The sequence below is a fragment of the Pan troglodytes genome, chromosome 3 (assembly GCF_028858775.2).
Source record: "Pan troglodytes isolate AG18354 chromosome 3, NHGRI_mPanTro3-v2.0_pri, whole genome shotgun sequence".
Lineage (NCBI taxonomy): Eukaryota > Metazoa > Chordata > Mammalia > Primates > Hominidae > Pan > Pan troglodytes.
The window spans coordinates 38,960,560-38,983,684 of record NC_072401.2 but is presented as its reverse complement, the minus strand read 5'-3'; the positions used below and the strand labels follow the sequence as shown (position 1 = coordinate 38,983,684).

Genomic DNA, 23,125 nt, shown 5'->3' with positions numbered 1-23,125 from the left:
TAGTTTCGGAGAAAGCTGATTCTTAAAAAGAGCCTGGGCTAGGCGTGGTGGCTCACGCCTGTAATCTCAGCACTTTGGGAGGCCGAGGTGGGCAGATCACCTGAGGTTAGGAGTTTGAGACCAGCCTGGCCAACGTGATGAAACCCCATCTCTACTACAAATACAAAAAAAGATAGAAGCCTGTAATCCCAGCTACTTGGGAGGCTGAGGCAGAAGAATCGCTTGAACCTGGGAGGCGGAGGTTGCAGTGAGCTGAGACTGCACTGTTGCACTTCTGCCTGGGCAACAAGGGCAAAACTCCGTCTCAAAAAAAAAAAAACAACAACAAAAAAAAACCGAGCCTGGCACTTCCCTCCTGGCTCTCTTGTTTCTCTCTTGCCCTGTGATCTCTGCACACACTGGCTCCCCTTCACCTTCTGCCATGCAAGGAAGGAGCCTTCCAACCAGCAGAACAGTGAGCCAAATAAATGTGTTTTCTTTATAAGTTACCCAGCCTCAGGTATTTCCTTTACAGCAACACAAAATGGACTAATATGCCCATTCATTGTTTAGTCATTGTCCTATTTTCTTTTCTTTTTTTGTATATCGTTAACTAAAAACCCCCTTTCTTTTTTTATTTGCTACCTTTTTTTCTTATTAGGATGTGAGCTCTGTGAGAGCAGGGACATTGTTTTATTCACTTTTTCTCAAGCTTCTAGAACAGTGTCTGACAAACAGAAGTAGAAGGTGTTCCATAAGTATTTGTTAATTAATGTATGACAGCTAAGCTACCCCAGGACAATAACACCATGTTGAAATGGATTCAGGGGCTAGTGGACACAAGCCACTACAAACCTCCACTTTCTCTTTTGTGACTTACATCACAATATATCCCATCTCAGGCAGTCTCTTCCTGCTACACAAATACATTTTCTTGAGATTTCTTATTTCTTTTCCAATCTACTTTAGAGCTTTTCTATTTCTTCCCAGGGCATTTCTCCTCCTCGTGTGATGACAGACAAAGCTACCAAGGCAGAAAAGTGTCATGTGCTTGTGAATTTACGAGCAGCACAGATACATTTACCTTAAAGGAAAACAAAGCTATATGATTTGAAGTAAAATTAGAAATGCTAGTCTAAGAATTATCCATCTCTAAAACATTACAAAAGGTGTGGAGATTCTCTGCATCATCTCTGCAAGTTTCCACCTTTATTATCTATCCATCCATCTAATTTAGAATTGCCAGGAAATACCGAGGTTGAGTTAGGTGACCATGAGTTCTGGTGAAGATCAGACTGGATGTATGATCCACTCCCACCTCCAGAAGCTCTCAGCATTTCTAGTGCAGGTGGACAGTTGTCTTTGATTGTGTTTGGCAGGACAGTGCAATCCAAGGACAGTGGCACAGTGGAAATGTTGGTTCTTGGGATCTAACTCAGAGAGGTAAAACAGAATAAGGCTGTAGAGAAATAGCCAAGGGATTGGTGAACTGGACATTCCAAATAGGTTGAAGAGTGGGTGTCTTGGGAATAATGGAGTGAGTGACCTGGAAGGTTAGGAGGTGAGTTGTCAGAGAATGGAGACCTACCTGTAAGTTTAGTATTTAGAGGTGAAGCAGTCCTAGGGGATGGTGCGGTCCAGGGAGTGCCTGCGGAAGTGGGAGAACTAGAAGGGAGTGGAGAAGATCCCTGAAGATGAAGAGATGAGTGAAAAGAGTGACTGGGGTGTTAAACATAGTCCCTTGTGGATCCTGAAATTACTCAGAGCTATGGCCAGAGTAAGACTTAGGCCCTCAAGTCATGTCTTAATTCCATAAAAAAAAAAATAAATAAATAAAATTGTCTGAGAAACATGGAAGATAGCCACCAGGAGAGAATGGTTAGAAGATATCCTTTCTCTATAGTTAAATCTGCTTTCCTTGAATCATGATTATTCAAATTAAAAATAATCACTTGGGCTGGGCATGGTGGCTCACGCCTGTAATCCCAGCACTTTGAGAGGCTGAGGCAGACAGATCATCTGAGGTCAGGAGTTTGAGACCAACCTGGCCAACATGGTGAAACCCTGTCTCTACTAAAAATATAAGCATTAGCCGGGCGCTGTGGCATGCGCCTGTAATCCCAGCTACTCTGGAGGCTGAGGCAGAAGAATTACTTGAACCCGGGAGGCGGAGCTTGCAGTGAGCCGAGATTGCATCACTGCACTCCAGCCGGGGCGACAGAGCAAGACTCCAGCTCAAAAAAAAAAAAAAAAAAAAATCACGTGTATTTCATTGTTTATTGGTTATTTTGCAAGTAAAATATGTCAGTAGTTTTATTTTCTACTTTTTATTGAAAATATATTATTTCTGCTTTATTAAGAGTTTCAATCAACTTTTGGAGACCTGTCAGAGACCTTAAAACATTATTTATACTATGACTTCAAAGCGAAATGATTTATAATTTCCAAATCAATGTCCTACACATACAAAGAGACTGCAACTTATTGCTGAGTTGGAGACTACCTAGATTTTTCCTGTGCTGGTAGTCAGAGTAAGTAAAGAATGGGAGACCCACAAAGTAAGAAAAACTACCTCCCTTGTTTTGGAATGAGGCTGTTTTTCAACTATTTTGGAGTAAAGTGGACTCTTTATGTTTCCAGCCCTCTCGTCTATGTTAAGGAATAATTATTGGCATTTAAATCTTGAATTTAATCTACTTCAGTTAGTATTGCTTGAACATTTACCATAGGTCTTGGGTGGGGGTGATAGTGCAAGAAATATGTATGACATAATCCCTGCATTCAAGGAATTAGAGAGAATATATGTATTATTCTGCTTAATTATTACACAATGCAGAAATAATAATATAATGAATACAATTTATTTATTTTATTTTATTTTATTTTATTTTATTTTTGAGATAGAATCTCATTCTGTTACCCAGGCTGGAGTGCAGTGGCACAATCTCAACTCAGTGCAACAACCTCTGCCTCCTGGGTTCCAGCGATTCTCCTGCCTCAGCCTCCCAAGTAGCTGGGATTATAGGTGTGTGCCACCCTCGGCTAATTTCTGTATTTTTAGTAGAGACGGGGTTTCACTATGTTGGCCAGGCTGGTCTTGAACTCCTGATCTCAAGTGATGCTCCTGTCTTGGCCTCCCAAAGTGCTGGGATTACAGGTGTGAGCCACTGTGCCCGGCCAAGAATATAATGAATAAAATTTAGAAAAGGACAATGTTATGAGAATTAAATGGATAAAAAGGTAAATTTATTTGTCCAAAATATGAGTAGTAATGTGTGGTTTGGTTTTTGTCTTCAAGGAGCTTACAGTCTTGCAAAAGAAATCACATCTGGTCAGGAAATCCTCAAAATCTTCATGGAGGAGGTGATATCTGTGTTAGAACTTCATGGCTGCAGAAGGGGCTAGAAATCACATTTTAGGATCTGGAAAGGGCATGGAGGCAAAGGGTCCAACAGGAACCTGGGTCACTTAGGAGTGGAGTGAGATAAGGCAGGAGAGGTCAGTCAAGGCCATGTTGTGGAGAAAATTGGAATTTGACATCGGGAAACCACAGAAGGTTTTTAAGCAGGTGAGTGGCATGATAGCATATAAAAATGACATGAAGTTTAATGTCAATATAAAGCTCCAACAGTGCAGAGCAGAAGGCAGCAAGCAAAGGGTGCATACATCTATTCATGTATATATACATATGTCATCTCTGTCTCACCCTGTACACACATGCACATGTACATGTGCACGTGTGAGCATTTTTCTACCTTAGTGACTAAGCCAGCAAAGAGGCAGTGTGTACACTGTGCTCTAGGGAAGTGGTCTTGCCACCTTTTCTTTTCTGCTCATTCCAAGTGCATTGCATGCCCACACTTCGAAAACCCTGAAGTTTGAAGCATTTCCCTCCGTGTAAAAGCTCAGTTGCACAGGCTCCCCTGGTACTTGGCTGGGAAGAGGACTTCAGCCTTTTATTCCTTGGTCTCCCAACCTGGCAAGCCATTCTGCATTCACAAATGCTTTGGAAGTTTTGCTGATCTGTCCTAGAAAAAATTAAGCACATGGTTCTCCCACATGAACAGTGGAGAGTTCTTCATCACCCTGGCAATTAAAAAAGATTTGCTAATACACAAAAACATGAAAATGATAATAATGCTCATATCCAAGTGATAGGAGCAGGGGGGATATTTTTTCTTTGCCTTTCAATATTCTGGGTTTTTTTCTTTAATGAGCATGTATTCCTTTTGTAATAAGAAACAAGTGTGTTTTAAAAAATAGCTAAAATGCCAGGCATGGTGGCTCACGCCTGTAATCCCAGCATTTTGGGAGGCTGAGGTGGTGGATCACTTGAGGTCAGGAGTTCGAGGCCAGCCTAGCTAACATGGTAAAACCCTGTCTCTACTAAAAATACAAAAATTAGCTGGGCGTGGTGGCACGTGTCTGTAATCCTAGCTACTCCGGAGGCTGAGGGAGAAGAATCACTTGAACCTGCGAGGCGACTTTGCAGTGAGCCGAGATTGTGCCACTGCACTCCAGTCTGGGCGACAGAGTGACTGTCTCAAAAAAAAAAAAAAAAAACCGCTAAGAAAGAAACGGGCAAGTTGTGTATGATTAAGTGTCAGATCTGAAGCACAGTTTTGCCAGTTGGCCCTTTGAAAGCACCTCAGAGCCAGAGGTGCAGTCCTTTGATTGGGATTTTGAAGGGGGCTGAGTCTAGCGGGGCAGGAGGTGGTGAAGAGGGAGGCTCTAGGAATCAAGGGCAGTGAGAGAAGGCAAACGTCTTTTATTGACTGTGGGTTTTTTTTTTTTTTTTTTTTTTGAGATGAAGTCTAGCTCTGTCGCCCAGGCTGGAGTGCAGTGGCATGATCTCAGCTCACTGCAACCTCCTCCTCCCGGCTTCAAGTGATTCTCCTGCCTCAGCCTCCCGAATAGCTGGGATTATGGGCATGTCCCACCACACCCGGCTAGTTTTTGTGTTTTTAGTAGAGACAGGGTTTCACTATGTTAACCAGGCTGGTCTCCAACTCCTGACCTTGTGATCCGCCTGCCTCGGCCTCCCAAAGTGCTGGGATTGCAGGCACTGCACCCGGCCGACTCTTTGGCTTTTTAAAGACTGCTTGGATAGTTGGACCTGTGCTGGTTCTTGGAACTGGAATTTCTTCTTCAAAATGACACATAACAGTATTTACTTGACAAACCTTTCCAAAGAAGAAAAGCTAAAAACAAACACAAAAAACAAAACAAAACAAAACAAAAAACCACCAAAACCAAAAATAGAAAAGCCAGCAAACTAGAATGAGTAGAGCCGAAGTTCCTATTTCTGAAGAGATAGGAATATATTAAAACTCCTGGATCAAGGTCCATTCATCCTCTCTGGGGGTCTTTTGCCAGGATCTGTTGATTCGACGGGAAACAGAGGTGTCAGCAGTTGTGGATGTGAGTATGTGAGAGATGACCTGCAGCCCCCAAACACCATTAACGTGTCTAGTGCGTTGTCTCAGCAGGAGGGGCTTCTAGCTGCTCCGCTGTTTCTTTCTGAGCTGCATCTGCTTGTCTGTTATTGTTCATAGGTTTTCTGGGTAACTATAAGCAACGGCCTTGTTAGTTCCTCTTGAGATTGCCCACTACTCCCCACCCTTATTTCTCACCTCCCAGCATCCTGTTTGTCTCCCTGACTCTGTTCCCCGCCCTGTCCCCACCCTTACAGAGCTACCAGCCCTTTTAGCCATGTTTTCTTCCCTTAGCTCATTAATTTTAACCTTTTATTAAGTGTTCTCACATCAAACAAGGCACGTAATCTATCCAATTGTTTATTCATTAATTTGTGCTTTCTTCTATCGTGAATATCTTTAAAATATGTCCAGATGTATATTGCAGTGTGTCTTCCCTTCCTCCCCTTGTCTTGAAGATCCTGTTATATACCTAATGTAAATGACGAGTTAATGGATGCAGCACACCAACATGGCACATGTATACATATGTAACAAACCTGCATGTTGTGCACATGTACCCTAGAAACTTAAAGTATAATAAAAAATAAATAAATAAAAATTTAAAAAAAAATAAAAAATAAAAAAAAGAGTGGAAGAGGATAAAAGAAAGTATGGACAGCTTTGAATTATGTAAAAGGCTTTTTTTTTTGGTGTGCTTTGCCCTTAAAGTTACTTGCTTATGATAGGAACAAGAAATCTACAATATATATTGTGTTCATGCTCACATCAATATGTTTAGTTTATTAGATTTTCCAGAATATTTTAGCCAGTCAATAATTTTTGGGGTTTTTTTGTTTGTTTTTTCAGACAGAGTCTTGCTCTGTCACCCAGGCTGAGTGTAGTGGTGCGATGTCGGCTCACTGCAACCTCCGCCTCCTGGGTTCAACAGATTCTCCTGCTTCAGCCTCCCTAGTAGCTGGGGCTATAGGCGCGTGCCATCATGCCTGGCTAATTTTTTGTATTTTTAGTAGAGATGGGTTTTCACCGTGTTAGCTAGGATGGTCTCGATCTCCTGACCTCATGATCTGCCTGCCTCGGCCTCCCAAAGTGCTGGGATTACAGGCGTGAGCCAGTGTGCATAGCCCAGCCAGTCAATAATTTTATGTGAAGTGTCTGGACTTACATTTAAATTTTTCTCATTGCTGTTGCAAATGGGTCTGTTAACTATGAAACGTTATAGAGTCTAGCACTTAAGTTTTGCAGGTTTATGAGGAATATTTAAACATTTTAAAAAATCATCATAAAAGAAGTCATCAGTGCTCTAGCACAACTAAATATATAATTCTGCCTAGTAGTCATGGTATCTTCACAATAGAGAAAATTCACTTTCTAAAAAAGAGAAACATTTAGTTTTTTAAAAAGGAGGGAAACACTTTCAAAATTTGAGTACAACTTTTGCTACACAGTAATGTATCTAATCAGTTTCCTTTTCTGCACTAAAGATAAGGGAAATGGATTCAAAAGAAGCAGGAATGGATGACGGTATTCTAAACTCATATCAATATCTTGTTTCTTTTGCTATTTCATCAAATATCTGAAAAATAAGATTTCCCCTCAGATTCACACGAATGTGTCTCCTTTTCCATGTTTGTTTATTTTCTTATGTGGCAAATTGTTTCAAATGCAATTGATTTTCTTTCATTTGGTACTATGAAGATGAGGGCGTCTTAAAGGAGTTCCCAAGATTTAGGAGGAAACAGGAGAAGTCTTGAGGAGCATTTATCACCACCTCCCAGGAGAGACACTCTTGGTAGGATATCAGCTTACTTTCTCGAACCACATATCTCAAGGTGTTCCCAGTTGTGATGCATTTGAAAGTACCTGTCTGAAGTCCAGTCCTCAGGACTTTTCAATTTTCATTAGGTGGTAGTTATCAAATGAGTAGTGTAGTTTGGATAATGACAAAATTAGTCACATTTATTAATGTATTTCCCTTAACTTTCTTCTGTACCTGCAGAAGTACCCTTAGATCCAAACAAACAAACAAACAAACAAACAACAACGCCCCCCCCTCCAAAAAAAAAAAAAACCCAGTTAATCTAGACCATTTGGTACAGATGACTGACAAAGATGCATTGTATAATTCAGACACAGCAATTGCTGTGTCTGAGATCTCGGCTCACTGCGACCTCCACCTCCCAGGTTCAGGCAATTCTCCTGCCTCAGCCTCCCGAGTAGATGGGATTACAGGTGTCCACCACCACACCCGGCTAATTTTTGTATTTTTAGTAGAGATGGGGTTTCACATGTTGGCCAGTCTGGTCTCGAACCCCTCATCTCGTGATCCACCTGCCTCGGCCTCCTAAAGTGTTGGGATTACAGGTGTAAACCACTGCACCCTGCCAACACTGTTGATTATGTTATTATTTCAATTCCAGATAACAGTCTTAATTTCTGTCTCTCTCTCTCTTTTTTTCTCTTTCTCTCTTTCTTTCATACGGAGTCTTGCTCTGTCTCCCAGGCTGGAGTACAGTGGTGTGATCTAGGCTCACTACAACTTCTGCCTCCCGAGTTCAAGCTATTCTCCTGCCTAAGCCTCCCAAGTAGCTGGGATTATAAGTGCACGCCACCATGCCCAGCTGATTTTTATATTTTTAGTAGAGATGGGGATTTCACCATGTTAGCCAGGCTGGTCTCAAACTCCTGACCTCCAGTGATCTGCCCACCTCGGCCTCCCAAAGTGCTGGGGTTACAGGCGTGAGCCACCGCACCTGGCCCAGATAATGGCCTTTCTATTCCATCATCTTTAGAAATTAGGAAAGGAAGGCAAAAATTTTTAGCCTGTTTTAAAGAAAACCTTTCCTGTATCATTGTTTTAAACAGATATGTGTATCATTCACCTTTTCTTTTCAAATCTGAAAAACAAATTCTCCAAAAAATTTTAAATTGTTTTTATACTCTAGAATTATTACCAGCACTACCACTCTGTGCACTTTACATTTCTAGTTAGCAGCTGGGCACGGTGGCTCATGCCTATAATCCCAGCACTTTGGGAGGCTGAGGCAGGTGGATCATTGGAGGCCAGGAGTTGGAGACCAGCCTGGCCAACATGGTGAAATCCTGTCTCTACTAAAAATACAAAAATTAGCTGGGTGCAGTGGCACACACCTGTGATCCCAGCACTTTGGGAGGCTGAGCAGGGGGCGGATCACTTAAGGTCAGCAGTTCGAGACTACTCTGGCCAACATGGTGAAACCCTGTCTCTAGTAAAAATACAAAAATTAGCCGGGTGCAGTGACGCATGCCTGTATTCCCAAGCTACTCAGGAGGCTGAGGCAGGAGAATCGTTGCAGTGAGCTGAGATCGCACCACTGCACTCCAGCCTAGGTGACAGCAAGACTGTCTCAAAAACAAAAACAAAAACAAACACAAACCCAAATACATTTCTAGTTTGCTTGAACTCTTGCAGTTGTTTATAAGCTACTTAGAGCAAGGGCTTTGTCTTTTTTATAGTTTCTGTTACAATTTTTATACTTAACAGACAGTTCTATATTTTTCTAACAACTAATTTCCTTGGCCATAAAAATAACTTTTCTTATTCTTTTCTTTTCTTTTATTTTTTTTTTGAGACAGAGTCTCACTGTCACCCAGGCTGGAGTGAAGTGGCGCAATCTCAGCTCACTGTAACCCCTGCTGCCTGGGTTCAAGCCATTCTCCTGCCTCAGCCTCCCAAGTAGCTGGGATTACAGGTGCCTGCTGTCGCGTCTGGCTAAGTTTAGTATTTTTAGTAGAGACGAGGTTTCACCATGTTGGCCAGGCTGATCTCGAACTCCTGACCTCGTGATCCACCCGCCTTGGCCTCCCAAAATGCTGGGATTATAGGCGTGAGCCACTGTGCCCGGACATATACATGACTTTTAAAATTTGAATTTATTTCTCCATAAATAGGATGCTTATACAATTATTTATCTAGTATTGATTTGTATTTTTATATCTTATACCTTATGGCTTATCACTTGCTTTAGTACCTCTGTTATATTCTTGAAAGTATAAACTTTACTCAAAATAGTATAATTTAAAGCCATTTCTCAAGGAAAATATTAAATATAATTAAATTTAATTATAATATTTAATAATTACATATTATATTTAAAGTATTATAATTAAGAGTTTCATATAAAACGTCCTTTTATATCACATAAAAATGGATGTCCTATTGAAAGGAGAAAAATTCTCTTGTCCCCCTTGTAGGGCATGCGATGGGGTGTGGCTTGGACTCGCTTCTTCGGTGCCCTGCTCCTCAAAACCCCTAGGGGTGGCTGGGCGCGGTAGCTCATGCCTGTAATCCCAGCACTTTGGGAGGCTGAGCTGGGCAGATCGCTTGAGGTCAGGAGCTCGAGACCAGCCTGGCCAAGATGGTGAAACCCTGTCTCTACTATAAATACCAAAATTAGCTGGGCGTGGTGGCACACGCCTGTATCCCAGCTACTCAGGAAGCTGATGGAGGAGAATTGCCTGAACCTGGGAGGTGGAGGTTGCAGTGAGCTGAGATCACACCACTGCACTCCAGCCTTGGCAACAAAGCAAGACTGTCTCAAGAAAAAAAACAAAAAAACAAAAAACAAAAAACCCTAGGGGGAGGAGGCAGATGGGCAGGTCATGGGGAGTGTGGACTCCAGCCCCATGGCAGCGTCTAGGGGTGAATGTTTACCGCTCCTGAAGCCCCAGTGGGCGTGTGTTACCATGTGCTCTTTTAGTTTAGCCATCCGTAGGTGGCTTGTGTCAGTCAGCTCAATGAGACCCCCTGTGTTATTGCAAGGACAGAGGACTTTCTGCATCTTGGGGTTTCTTGCCTTGGTGTACTAGAAAAATTGGATCACACATGGGCTTGGAGAATGAGTGCAAGGTTTTTGGTTTTTTGTTTTGAGACAGAGTCTCACTCTGTTGCTCAGGCTGGAGTGCAGTGGCACCATCTTGGCTCACTGCAACCTCTGCCTCCTGGGTTTAAGTGATTCTCCTGCCTCAGCCTCTCAAATAGTTGGGACTACAGGCATGTGCCACCACACCCAGCTCATTTTTGTATTTTTGGTAGAGATGGGTTTTACCGTGTTGGCCAGGCTGGTCTCGAACTCCTGATCTCAAGTGATCTACTTGCCTCAGCCTCCCAAAGTGCTGAGATTACAGGTGTGAGCCACCACGCCCGGCCTGAGTGCAAGATTTTATTGAGTTAAAATAGCTCTCGGCAGGTGGGGGAGCCAGAAGGGGGATAGAGTGAGAAGGTGGTTTTCCCCTGGAGTCCAGCCACTCAGCAGCCTGGGCCCTCCTCCGACCACTCTGGCCAAACTGTGTTGTTCCCCCGGTTGACGGCCTGCCAGTGTCTGTCGGTGTACTCTTATGCCAGTGCGTTCCTCTGCTTGTGTTCTTCCGCTGATGTGTTCCTCTTAACGTCCAGCCGCTTGTGTCTCTGCCTGCTAGGGTCTCAGGGTTTTTATAGGCACAGGATGGGGGCATGGCAGGCTGGAGTGGTCTTGGGAAATGCAACATTTAGGCAGGAAAACAGAAATGCCTGTCCTCACATAGGTCCGTGGGCACAGGCTCACGGGTGGAGCTCTAGCCAGGGACCACACCCTTCCCTTCCCTTCCCTACACTTCCCTGCCCTCCTCTAGTATCACTGTTATGTCACATAAAAATATTAGACTGGGGGTTAAATGAAGAATGCTTACTGAAATAGCCAAGGACTGACATACGTGCTTATGTGTGAGGTTAGGAACCACTCTCCTGCCTCATCCTAACTACCTTTATTTATCATATTGCTTGGATGCAATTATATGAAAAGAAATATAGCAACAAGATTTTTAAAGGTCATATGAAGATGGGATCAAGCAGCTAGAAAGCCACTTGAGGAATATTACACTGCCTTTTCCCATTAAATCAGAGAAAATAATTTTTTTTTTTTTGGAGACAGGGTCTCCCTCTGTCACCCAGGCTGGAGTGCAGTGGCACAATCTCAGGTCACTGCAGCCTTGACCGTCCAGGCTCAAGTGATCCTCTCACCTCAGCCTTCCAGGTCGTTGGGACTACAGTCACACGCCACCGTGACTGGCTAATTTTTTGTATTTTCACCATGGTGCCCAGGCTGGTCTCTGAACTCTTGAGCTGCCTTGGCCTCCCAAAGTGCTGGGATTACAGGCGTGAGCCACTGTGCCTGGCCAAGAGAAAAGAATTTGTTTGACATTGGCTCATGTTTCATATCAAGTGAATCAGAAGAATCAGATATTTTTTTAAAAAGTAATTAATTCTTTATGGTATTCCTTCTACCTATGATTGCACAAACACACATTAACTGTTTGCCAAAGCCCACAAAACAGCTGAAGTGTATTTCTTGGTCCTGCTGCTGATCTGGTTATCTGAGGCAAATGCCTACTTAATCAAAAAAACAGCAAGAGGGGAGCCAGCTAAGGTGGCTCACGCCTGTAATACCAGCACTTTGGGAAGCAGAGGCAGGAGAATCGCTTGAGCCCAGGTGTTCAAGACCAACCTGGACAACATAGTGAAACCCTGTCTCTACAAAAAATAGAAAAATTAGCCAGGTGTGGTGGTGCGTGCCTGTAGTCCCAGCTACTCAGGAGGCTGAAGTGGGAGGATCCCTTGAGCCTGAGAGGTTGAGGCTGCAGTGAACCATGATTGTGCCATTGCATTCCAGCCTGGGCAAGAGAGTAAGACCCAGTCTCAAAAACAAGAAAAAGAACAAGTGGCAAGAGGAATAGTATGAAGCCTTGGGAAGGAAATGCCCAGCATTAATCAAATAGATATTATTCAAAAGTAGGGCATGATGGATATTTATTATACTGGTGTTAACGGTAAAGCGATACCTTTTGGAAGCGACAGCATCACTTTCAACTATGTTATTGTAGTTCTTCTCTATTTCCCACTTTGAGTAGAACTTGTGCTCAAGTTGTTAATGTTAACAGACTTTGATTTGCCAGTGCCTTCTCTGGCTCTCTGTGCTTTCAAGGCTGGGGTTGTGTGTAAATGCTGACTGTGTATTTTCCAGTGATTTAATTAAAATCTCTTTATAATATTTGCTGGACTCCAACCTAGATAGGGTAGAATTAAGTCTTTTTAAAAGTTCCTGTCCTCAAGGAGTGTTTAACCTAGAATAGAAACCAGATAAACTCACACAAATATAACTAATGGTATGAGGAAGTAAGTGATACATTAAAAAAAAAAAGTCCCTAAAGAAAGTGGTATTACTTTATTACTTTGGCTTCAGAGGATGAAGAAGGCTTCATGTGAGAAGAGGGGTTTGAGCTGAGCCTAGCAGGATGGTATTTCTGGAAGTGATGCAGAGACCAGTGTGGTTTCAGCAGATGGATCCTGTGGGGGACTTGGGGAAATGAGGTTGGACTGGCAAGAGAGAGAGCTATGCAGTGCTTAAATTTAGGCCAAGGAGTTTGGATGTTAAACAATTAAGGATGTACTCTACCAAAATTGGATTTTCCAAGACCAGCATGGATTTCATGACATTTTGCCCTTTCCAATTAAGGTGATTTAAGTGTGACAATATTTAAAGTTTAACAAAGCTTATATATATATATATTTAAAAATCAGGTAATACATATTTTTTTTCAGACTGTGTTCTAATTTGGTATTTGGAAATAGAATCATTTATCCAGTCTTCAAATATTTGCTAAATATCTGTGCCAGGCTCAGGATTGGACATTTATGGAATAGGTCAACAATTATTTATTAGGTGCTTACTATGGGCCAGGCTGTGTCCTAGGCACTTAGGGTACAGTATAGAGCAAAAAGAAAAACACTTGCCCTCATGGAGCTTTTATTCTAGTGGTATGTTAGTTTGCTAGGGCTGCCATAGCTGGGTGGCTTAAACAACAGATGTTTATTTTCCTGCAGTTCTGTAGGTTGGAAGTTCATGATCAAGGTGGTGTTGGCAGGGCTGGTTTCTTCAGGGGAGCTGTGCGGGAAGGATCTGCTCCAGACTTCTTCTTGTTGACTTGTAGATGGCCCTCTTCTCCCTTTGTCTTCACATTGTCTTCCCTCTGTCTGCATCCAGATTTTCTCTTAAAGAACATCGGTCATATTACATTAGGTCCTACTCTAATGACCTCATTTGAACTTAATTACTTATGTAAAGACCCTATCTCCAAATACAGTCACATTGGGCTGGGCATGGTGTCTCACACCTGTAATCCCAGCACTTTGGGAGGCTTAGATGGGCGGATCACTTGAGCCTGGGAGTTTGAGACCAGCCTGGGCAACACAGCAAGACGTTGTCTCTACAAAAAATACAAAAATTAGCCAAGCATGGTGGTGTGTGTCTGTAGTCCCAGCTTCTTGGGAGGCTGAGGTGGGAGGATTGCTTGACCCTGGGAGGTTGAGACCAGCTTGGACAATGTGGCGAAACTTCATCTCTACAAAAAACTAGCCAGGTGTGGTGGCGTGTGCCTGTAGTCCCAGCTGCCCAGGAGGCTGAGGTGGAAGGATCATCTGAGACTGGACAGTCGAGGCTGCAGTGAGCCGTGATCACACCACTGCACTCCAGCCTGGGTGATGGAGTGAGACCTTGTCTCAAAAAACAAGCAAACAAACACAACCCAAATGCAGTCATATTCTTGGATATGAAGGGTTAGGACTTCAACATGAATTGTGGCTAGGGACACAGTTCTGCCTGTAACAAGTGGAAATTGGTGATAAAGCAGTGAATAAACCCTAGAAGTTGGGTGGTCGTTTGCAATGTGGCAGGCACTGTACCAGGCATGTTCGTGTGCATCATTTCATTGAATGCTTGTAACCAACCTGTGAGACAGGTGTTGTTATCTCCACTTTACAGTGAGGAAACTGAGGGCAGACCACATTTGTTCATAGGGAGGTTTGCTTTTGTGATAGTATGTTTAATGCTTTCATTGGGTCAAAGCCTTGGAAATAGAAATTGAGCTACAGCTAAATGTGTAGCTGAATTCATGGTGAATTCAGATTCAGAGCAGACCAAAGTCTGGATGTTAAAATAGAGCTGGGGGTGGGGAAGGTTTGTTTGTTTGTTTTACATTAGGTTCTAAGAATAAAACCAAAGATAGGAGGTTTTTGTTGTTGTTGTTTTTGTTTTTGTTTCGAGACAGAGTCTCGCTGTGTCGTCCAGGCTGGAGTGCAGTGGCACAATCTCAGCTCACTGCAACCGCCACCTCCCAGGTTCAAGCTATTCTCCTGCCTCAGCCTCCCAAGTAGCTGGAATTACAGGTGCACACCACCATGTCTGGCTAATTTATTTTTGTATTTTTAGTAGAGACGGGGTTTCGCCATGTTGACGAGGCTGGTCTTCAACTCCTGACTTCAAGTGATCTGCCCGCCTTGGCCTCCCAAAGTGCTGGGATTACAGGCATGAGCCACACATCTGGCCAGGAGTAATCTTTACAATTAAGTATGTTTTTTTCTCTGTAGACAGTCCAGTATATTATATAATAACATTTTTATATATAATAAAACATTATTATACAAATTTATAATGATAATTCTAATAATTTATGGTAAATATATAATCATTTTACATATAGCCTACATTTTATATAGTACTGATCATTTCCTTTTGATTATCTAGATTCAAATAAGTTTATAGGTCATTTTTGACCTGTACCTTTTGATTTATCCCCAGATTAGGAGCCTGCCTGGGCACTCCTCCTGTGGGAGAAATCCTCTTTGCATCAATCAAAAGCTTTGCTTTTGATTCAACCCTGCAGCTCCTCTGGTGGGCAGATTCGGATTCAGCAAACACTTATGGAGGTCCTGCCCACCATGTAGCAGGTCATTTTACATCAATCCATGTTTCTCAAAAATATGGAAAAGCAAAGGATAATATGGTGCATGTTCTATAAACATCCATTTTATTCCATTATTTTATGAAATAAAAATCTAAATTAACTGATGAATAATTTAAAACAGAATTTCAACATTGAAACAATGTAGATATATATTATGGTATAAAATGAAGCATTTGCATGAACTTTTTAGCTAAAATCTGTTTCAAAGAAGTTGCTTTTGTTTTTAGTGTACCTTGAGTTCAACACAGATGTGAATGCCTGCTTTTTCCAGAAGGGTTCTTGGGAGAAAACACTGGAGAAGTTCTAAGCACTTTTTTTTTTTTTTTTTTTTAGAGATGGGTTCTTACTCTGTTGTTCAGGCTGGAGTGCAATGGTGCAATCATAGCTCACTGCAGCCTTGACCTCCTGGGCTCAAGTGATACCCCTGTCTCAGCCTCTCGAGTAGCTGGGACTACAGGCATGCACCACCACACCCAGTTTGAACACTTTATTCATCCAAGTTTCATAACAACCATATGAGGTGTATAATCCTCATTCAAGAGATCAGAAAACAGAAGCTGAGATAAATTATCTTGTCTTAGTTAATACAGTAAGTAAATAGCAGAGGCAGATGTGAAGCTTCCTGGCTGTAATTCCAGGGCATTTTCTATTGCACTAAAGCCACTCCTTGGATGAATAGGCTCAGTCCTCATGGGGCTGGGTAGGTCTCACAGCTCTGCATTTCCACAAGTACCACCCTCCTTCATTCATGAATTCATGCACTTACTTACACTTTACTCAACAAATATTTATTGGGAGGTAAATTTGGGCCACACTTTATTCCAGACCCTGATGACAAGGGGGTAGCAATGAAGGCATAGCTCATTCCCTCATGGAGCCTGCATTCTAGTGGGAGAACAGATATTCAACAAATAGTTACCAAAACATTTTTCAAAACTGTAATAAGAGTTATAAAGGAAAAATACATGGTACCAGAAGACGAATAAAACAGGTGAATTAATCTAGACTGATGCTCAAGGTCTCTTTCAGAAAGTTGACCTTTGAGATGAAGTTTCAATCATGAATTAACTGGGGGAAAACTTATTTGCACTTAAAATAGTTACAAATTACCATCCTACAAAACCCTTCATGACAATTCTGTCTATCTCCATTAGATTTCTTCTCTGTTCTACAAGATCAAATGCTCACTTTCAGGGATCACGTTTATTCTCTTCTATTATATTGTTCCTACTGTCTGTCCATCCATCCATCCATCCATCCATCCATCCATCCATTAGCTATCTAATAAACTTTCCTTGAGCACCTAATATAAGCCTGGCACTGTTTCACCCCAAGTTCTTTATTTTTTCCTGTCTCTTCTCCTTTTTTCTTTTTGACTTCTTTTTTTTATCTACCCCCTTATATGATTCTTGAATCTTCTATTTTTGACACCCATCTTTGATGTTATTCTCTTCCCAGTTCTCTTCCATCTCCTCCACCTTGACTAAAAGTATAACTACTCATTCTATTTTCAACAAGTGGGTTCTTCACATTTTTATGAAATAAATATTTTTCTAATCAGGTGCGAGAAAATAGATGCTTGTTTGTTTTTACTTTTAATTTCCTTTTTGGTTTTATCGGCTGATTGTAGTTTCTATCTCTTAATAAAGAAATGCCACTAATATAAAACAAACTTTTTGGGGGATATCCATCTATCTATCTCTATCATTTATCTGTATTTTGGATCAGTTCTTTTTTTTCACTATAAATACATGGAGGTATACAGCTCTATTTGTTTCACATAATATAGCATCTGGAGCTAATGATAATTGCTTCCTAAACTTTTCACATGCTTTAAAAAGAGGTACATCATGGCCGGGCACGGTGGCTCATGCCTGTAATCCCAGCACTTTGAGAGGCCAAGGTGGGCAGATCACCTGAGGTCGGGAGTTTGAGACCAGCCTGACCAACATGGAGAAACCCCGTCTTTACTGAAAATACAAAATCAGCCGGGCATGGTGGCACATGCCTGTATTCCCAGCTACTCGGGAGGCTGAGGCAGGAGAATCACTTGAACCTGGGAGGCAGAGGTTGCAGTGAGCCAAGATCATGCCATTGCACTATCATCTTTTCTAGGCCTGCTAATATGCTTGTTCTACCTCTGATATAAATGTACAAATAGATTCAGAAATGCATAGCTCCAAGCTACCCTTCTTTCAGCTTCTTCTATCAAGTTCTCTTTGTCTTCTCTGTCATAACCTGAACATGAGAAATTGTGGTCAATGATTATATAGCTTATCAACTATTTAGGCAAACCGCAGGAAAAGTTCTACACTTTGTTCTCTAGCTACATACAAGTCAGTCAAATTTACCAAATCTTTGGAAAGTCTGAAGACCCAGAGTATACTACATAGTAAGTTCTACCTATCAAATGATAAGTAGAGGGGACATCACCTTATAGTCATGATGGAATAATAATAGCCTGACCTAACTGCCCATTATAAATTATTGTAATTAATAACTGCTTTTGGACATTGAGCAACAGTCTATATATGACTGTGATCCCTAAGAGAAGAGAAACAAAGTGAATTCAATGACTGCCCTGGTTTTCTGTCTGAAAGCAATTTCTAGACCATGGATCCAGGAAGGAGGGATATGAGCAGATCCTAGTAGCCTCGCTGAATTGATGAGATGAAGATCAGAGTTTGGGGAGGCTGAGGTGGTGAGAGGTACTGGGGCAGAGTTCTGAGAAGGAGGAAGCTATGCAGAAAAAGAGCTCCAGAAATATGCATAGGAATCTCTTGAATTTTTGTTGAGTGTTAGGATACAAGTATGTAGAATGATGCTCTACAAGTCTGGGCAAGAAAAGACTTTTTAGTTGTAAGCTGAATAAACCCAGAGCACACATGAAATGGGAAAGTGTTTTTTGTCTGACTAGCCAAAGGGGAGTCCTCATTCAGCCCTGAAGCATTCAGTGGAGACCTTGGAGGCATCACAAGTTAGAAAATAGGGCTGAACTATCCTTGGAGTGAAGGGTACTCTAGACCGGGGGTGGACATTTTTTGTTAAATTTTCAGAGAGCAAACATTTTAGGCTTGTGGGTCATATATTCTCTGTCACAACTAATCCATTTTAGTGTGAAGGCAGCCATAGACAATAGATAAATCAGTAGGGATGGCTGAGTTCCCATAAAACTTTATTAACAAAAATAGGTGGCTATCCTGTAGGCTGTAGTTTGCAGACCTCTGTTCTAGAACAATGCTGTCTAGTAGAAATATAATGCATGCCACATATATAGTAAAAAGAAATAGATAAAATTAATTTTAGTAATATATTTTACTTAACACAGTATATCCAAAGTGTCATCAATATGTAATCAATATAAAATTATTAATGAGATACTTTGCATTCTTATTCTCATACTAGGTCTTCCAAATCCAGTGTGTATTTTATGCCTTTATCACATCTCAATTCAGATTAGCCACATTTCAGTAGCCACATGTAGCTAGTGACTACCTTATTGGACAGCACAGCCCTAGCCTCTCTCTAGTAAAGCTTAAAAACGGATCTTGAAGATTAGCACTTAACTTCACTGCCTAGCAAAAGAAAGTCCAATACTATTTAAAGGAAGACAACATAATGCAGACACTTAATAATGTAATGATAACAATGCCAGCATCAAACACAATCACTAGATATGCTAAAAAGCAGAAAAAAATACCTGTAACAAGAAGAAGAATCAGTTAAGAGAAACAGAACTGGAAGTAACAAGGTAATGGAATTAGCAGACAAGGATGTTACAACAAATTTTATTAGTGTGTATCAATATTTAAAGGAAAACACAAAAACAGTTGGGTATGGTGGCTCATGCGGATGATCCCAGCAATTTGGGAAGTTAGAGTGGGAGGATTGCTTGAGCTCAGACGTTCAAGACCAGTCTGGGCAACTAAGTGATACTCCATCTCTACCAAAGATAATTTAAAAATTAGTTGGGCGTGGTGGTGCATGCCTGTGGTCCCAGCTACTTGGGAGGCTAAGGTGGGAGGATCATGAGGTTGAGGTTGTAGTGAGCTGTGATTGTGCCACTGCGCTCCAGCCCGAGTGACAGAGTGAGACCCTGTCTCTAAATAAAATAAAATAAAATAAAAATAAACAAAAACACAATAATAATCAGAAAACAATGAAAGATACAAAAGAACCATGATGAAAAAAATACAACATCTGAAATGAAAATTTCACTAGATGGGATTAATAGATTAGGCAATGGATTAGTGAACCTACAAATACAGCAACGTTACCTATGCAAGATGAATCACAGAGAGAAATAAAAAACTGAAAAAAAAATAGTGAACAGAGACCCAGTGATCTGTGGGATAATATCAAGCAGTCTATCATACATGGAGAAAAGGATAAGGGACAGAAAAAGTATTTGAAGAAATAATAGCTGAAATATTTCAAAATTTGATGAAAACTGTATTTCATAAATCTAAGAAGCTTAATGAACCAGGAGCTGAAATAGTTTCATCAAAAAAAATTAAGGTCTAGGTATGGTGGCATGCACTTTTGTAGTCCCAGGTACTAGAGAGGCTAAGGTGGGAATATTGTTTGAGCCTAGGGTTTGAGACCAGCTGGGGCAACATAACAAGACCCCATCTCCAAAAATAAAATGAAATAAAGAAACAAAGGCACGTAATTAAGTTGCTGAAGACCAATGTTGCACAGAAAATCTTAAAGGCAATCAGAGAAGAATACACATTATATACAAAACAGACAATGGAAGGATCACAGACTTCATTTCACTTCCAACTTTGCAAGCCTGAAGACAATGAAATAACATCTTTAGAGTGCTCAAAGGAAAAGGCAGCCTTGAATTCTATATTTAATGAAAACATCTTCAAAAACAAAGATGAAATAAAGTTTATCAGACATAACTTGAGGGAATTTGTTGTCGGCAGATATATGCAACAAGAAATGTTTAAAGGAAATTATTCAGGCCAAAGCAAAATGATACCAGATGGAAACTTGAAAGACACTATTTCAGAAATAGTAAATATGTGGACAAATAGAAAAGACTTTGTGTCCTTATTTTTAAATTTCTTGGAAAGCTAATTGACTGCATGAAGCAAAAATAGTAACAATGTATTTTTGAGATATATCAAATATGTATTAATAGAAGTAAAATATTTGACCACAGCTTTAAGGACAGGATAGGGAGAAATGGAAGTCTATATAGATGCCCCTTAATTTATGATGGGGTTACATCCTGATAAACGCATCGTAAGTAGAAAATATCGTAAGTCAAAATTGGCATTTTAGGGACACCATGGGATGCAAAACCATAAAACACAGTATCAAAAAACACTGGCAACACAGTACACTGTAGAGTATCTGTTGTTTACCTTCGTGACTGCATGGCTGGCTGGCAACTGTGGCTTACTGCCACTGCCCAGCATTGCAAGAGACTATCACACTGCATATTGCTAGCCAAGGAAAAGATCAAAATTTAAAATCCAAAGTATGATTTCTACTGAATGTGTATTGCTTTCCTACCATCATAAAGTCAAACCATGGTAAGCCTGTAGCTATAAGAGTTTTACATTACATATTAAGTAGCATAATATTAGTTGAACATGTATAATGAGTTAGAAATGTGTATTATAAAAAGTAGGAAAATTATGAAAAATAAAATAAGTTTTATATATAAAACATATATGTGTGTTTGTGTATATACATATATATATCCAGCAATAGAGATAAAATGAAATATTAAAAAGCACTAATTAAATCAAAAGAAGCAGAAAAAAAGAAACAAACAATAACAAGGAGAGATGAGTCTAATAGAAAACCAATAGCAAATAATAGATTTAAATTCAGCCATACCGATAATTATGTTAAATGTAAGTGGTCTAAACACTCGAATTAAAAGTCAGAGATTGTCAGACTGGTTACAAAAAGTAAGATCCTATTATGTGCTGTGTACAAGAAAACCACTTTCTAGAACAGAAAGTTAGAATTAAAAGGATGGAAAAAGAGGTACTATGCAAACATGAATTACAAGAAAGCTAGACTGGTTATGTTAGAGCAGACAATATAAAAAGGAATATTACTAGGAATAAGGAGGAACTTTTCATAATGATAAAGGCGTCAATTCATCAGGATGATATGACAATCCTAAATGTACTAGAGCTTCAAAATACATGTAGCAAAACTTGACAGAACTGAAAGGAAATTTTAAAAAACCCCACAGTTACAGTTACAGATTTCAATACTCTTCACTTAGCAATCGATAAAGAAGTAAGACAGAAAATCAGCAAGGATATAGAAGACAGCACCAGTCAACTGGACCTAACTGGACTCTGTCCAATGACAGCAGAATACATTCTTTTCAAGTTCACATGGAACATTAACCAAAAGAGACTAAATGTTAATCATAAACAAGTTCCAACAAATTTAAAAGTATTGAAATCATAGAGTATGTCCTCCACCCATAATGAAATTAAATTAGAAATAAATAACAGCTATTTGAGAAATCTCCAAATATTTAGGAATTAAGCAATAGACGACTAAACAACACATGGGTCAGAGAAGAAATCACAAGAGAACTTAAAAAATATTTTGAACTGAATAAAAATGAAAACATATCAAAAGTGTGGGATGTAGATGTAGCTACAGCAGTGTCTCAAGGGAAATGTAAAATATTAAATGTTTATATTAGAAAATAAGAAAGGTCTAAAATTAGCAATCTAAGATACTGCCTTAAAAAATCAAGACACGGAAGACAAATTAAACCCAAAGGAAACAGAAGGGAGAAAATAACAAAGACAAAAGCAGAAATCAATAAAAGATAAAACAAAAATAATACAGAAAATCAATGAAACCTAAAGCTGGTTCTTGGAAAATTTCAACAAAGTTTATAAACTTGTAGCCAGATTTGTTAAGAAAAAAAGGGAGAAGACACAAAATATCATACTAGAAATGAGAGTAGGACAGATGCTACAAACATCACAAGGAAAATACATGAATATTATGAATAACTTCATGTCAATAAATTCAACAACCTAGATGAATGGACAGTTCCTTAGAAAATACAACATACTGTGTGTGACTGAAGAAGTTGAATAGCCCTATATTTAGTAAAGAAATTAAATGTGTAGTTTAAAAACCTCCCACAAAAAAACCTTGAGGCCCAGATGGCTTCGGTTGTGAATTCTATCAAACTTTTAAGAAAGAAATATACCAATGTTTTACAAACTCTTAGAAACTAGGAGGATGAAATACTGCCCAGTTCATCTTATGAGGCTAGCGTCATCTTGGTATGAAATCTGATAGATATTACAAGGGGAAAAAACTTCATAAACACAGACGTAAAAATCCTTAGCAAAATACTAGCAAATTGTGTGCAACACTCTCTTAAAGAAATAATGTGTCATGGCCAAGTGGGGGCTATTGCAGGAATGTATGAGCAGCTAGAGGAAGACCATCGAAGGTGGGGGTGTATGATGATAGAAGAACAAATAAAAGTAAGAAGAGAGCACCTTTGGCTCCAATCGTCTTGATTTCTATTTTGACTGTGGTCAACATTACCAAGCATTTACCACATTCCAGGAAACATGTTCAGAGCTTTATGTGGATTCTTTTGTTTAGTCTTTATTAGAACCCCATGAGGTAGGTACTGTTGTAGTGGGCATTTTATAGATGAGTAAACTAAGGCACAGAGAAACTTGAGAACCTGTCTGCAGTCCCCTGGCTTTTAAGATTTGGACCGATGCTTGTCTGACTTCAGACCCTGCACTCTTTATTAATGTGACACTTTGCACAGAACTACTCATTTTCTTTGCTTTTGCCTAGCAAGGCTTATTTCATCAATCTGAAACACTTACCCACTTTTTTGGTCCATAATTAAGAACTGATCTCTG

At 40.3% G+C, this 23,125-nt stretch overlaps 2 protein-coding genes across 16 annotated transcripts in view; both read left to right on the top strand.

The window, feature by feature from the left end:
• LOC134809783 (uncharacterized) overlaps positions 1-23,125 on the top strand; it is a 76,368-nt gene that overhangs the window by 11,019 nt on the left and 42,224 nt on the right. The window lies entirely within an intron of this gene.
• The window catches only part of LOC134809784 (putative uncharacterized protein FLJ13197), a 29,527-nt gene that overhangs the window by 4,740 nt on the left and 1,662 nt on the right, over positions 1-23,125 (top strand). The window lies entirely within an intron of this gene.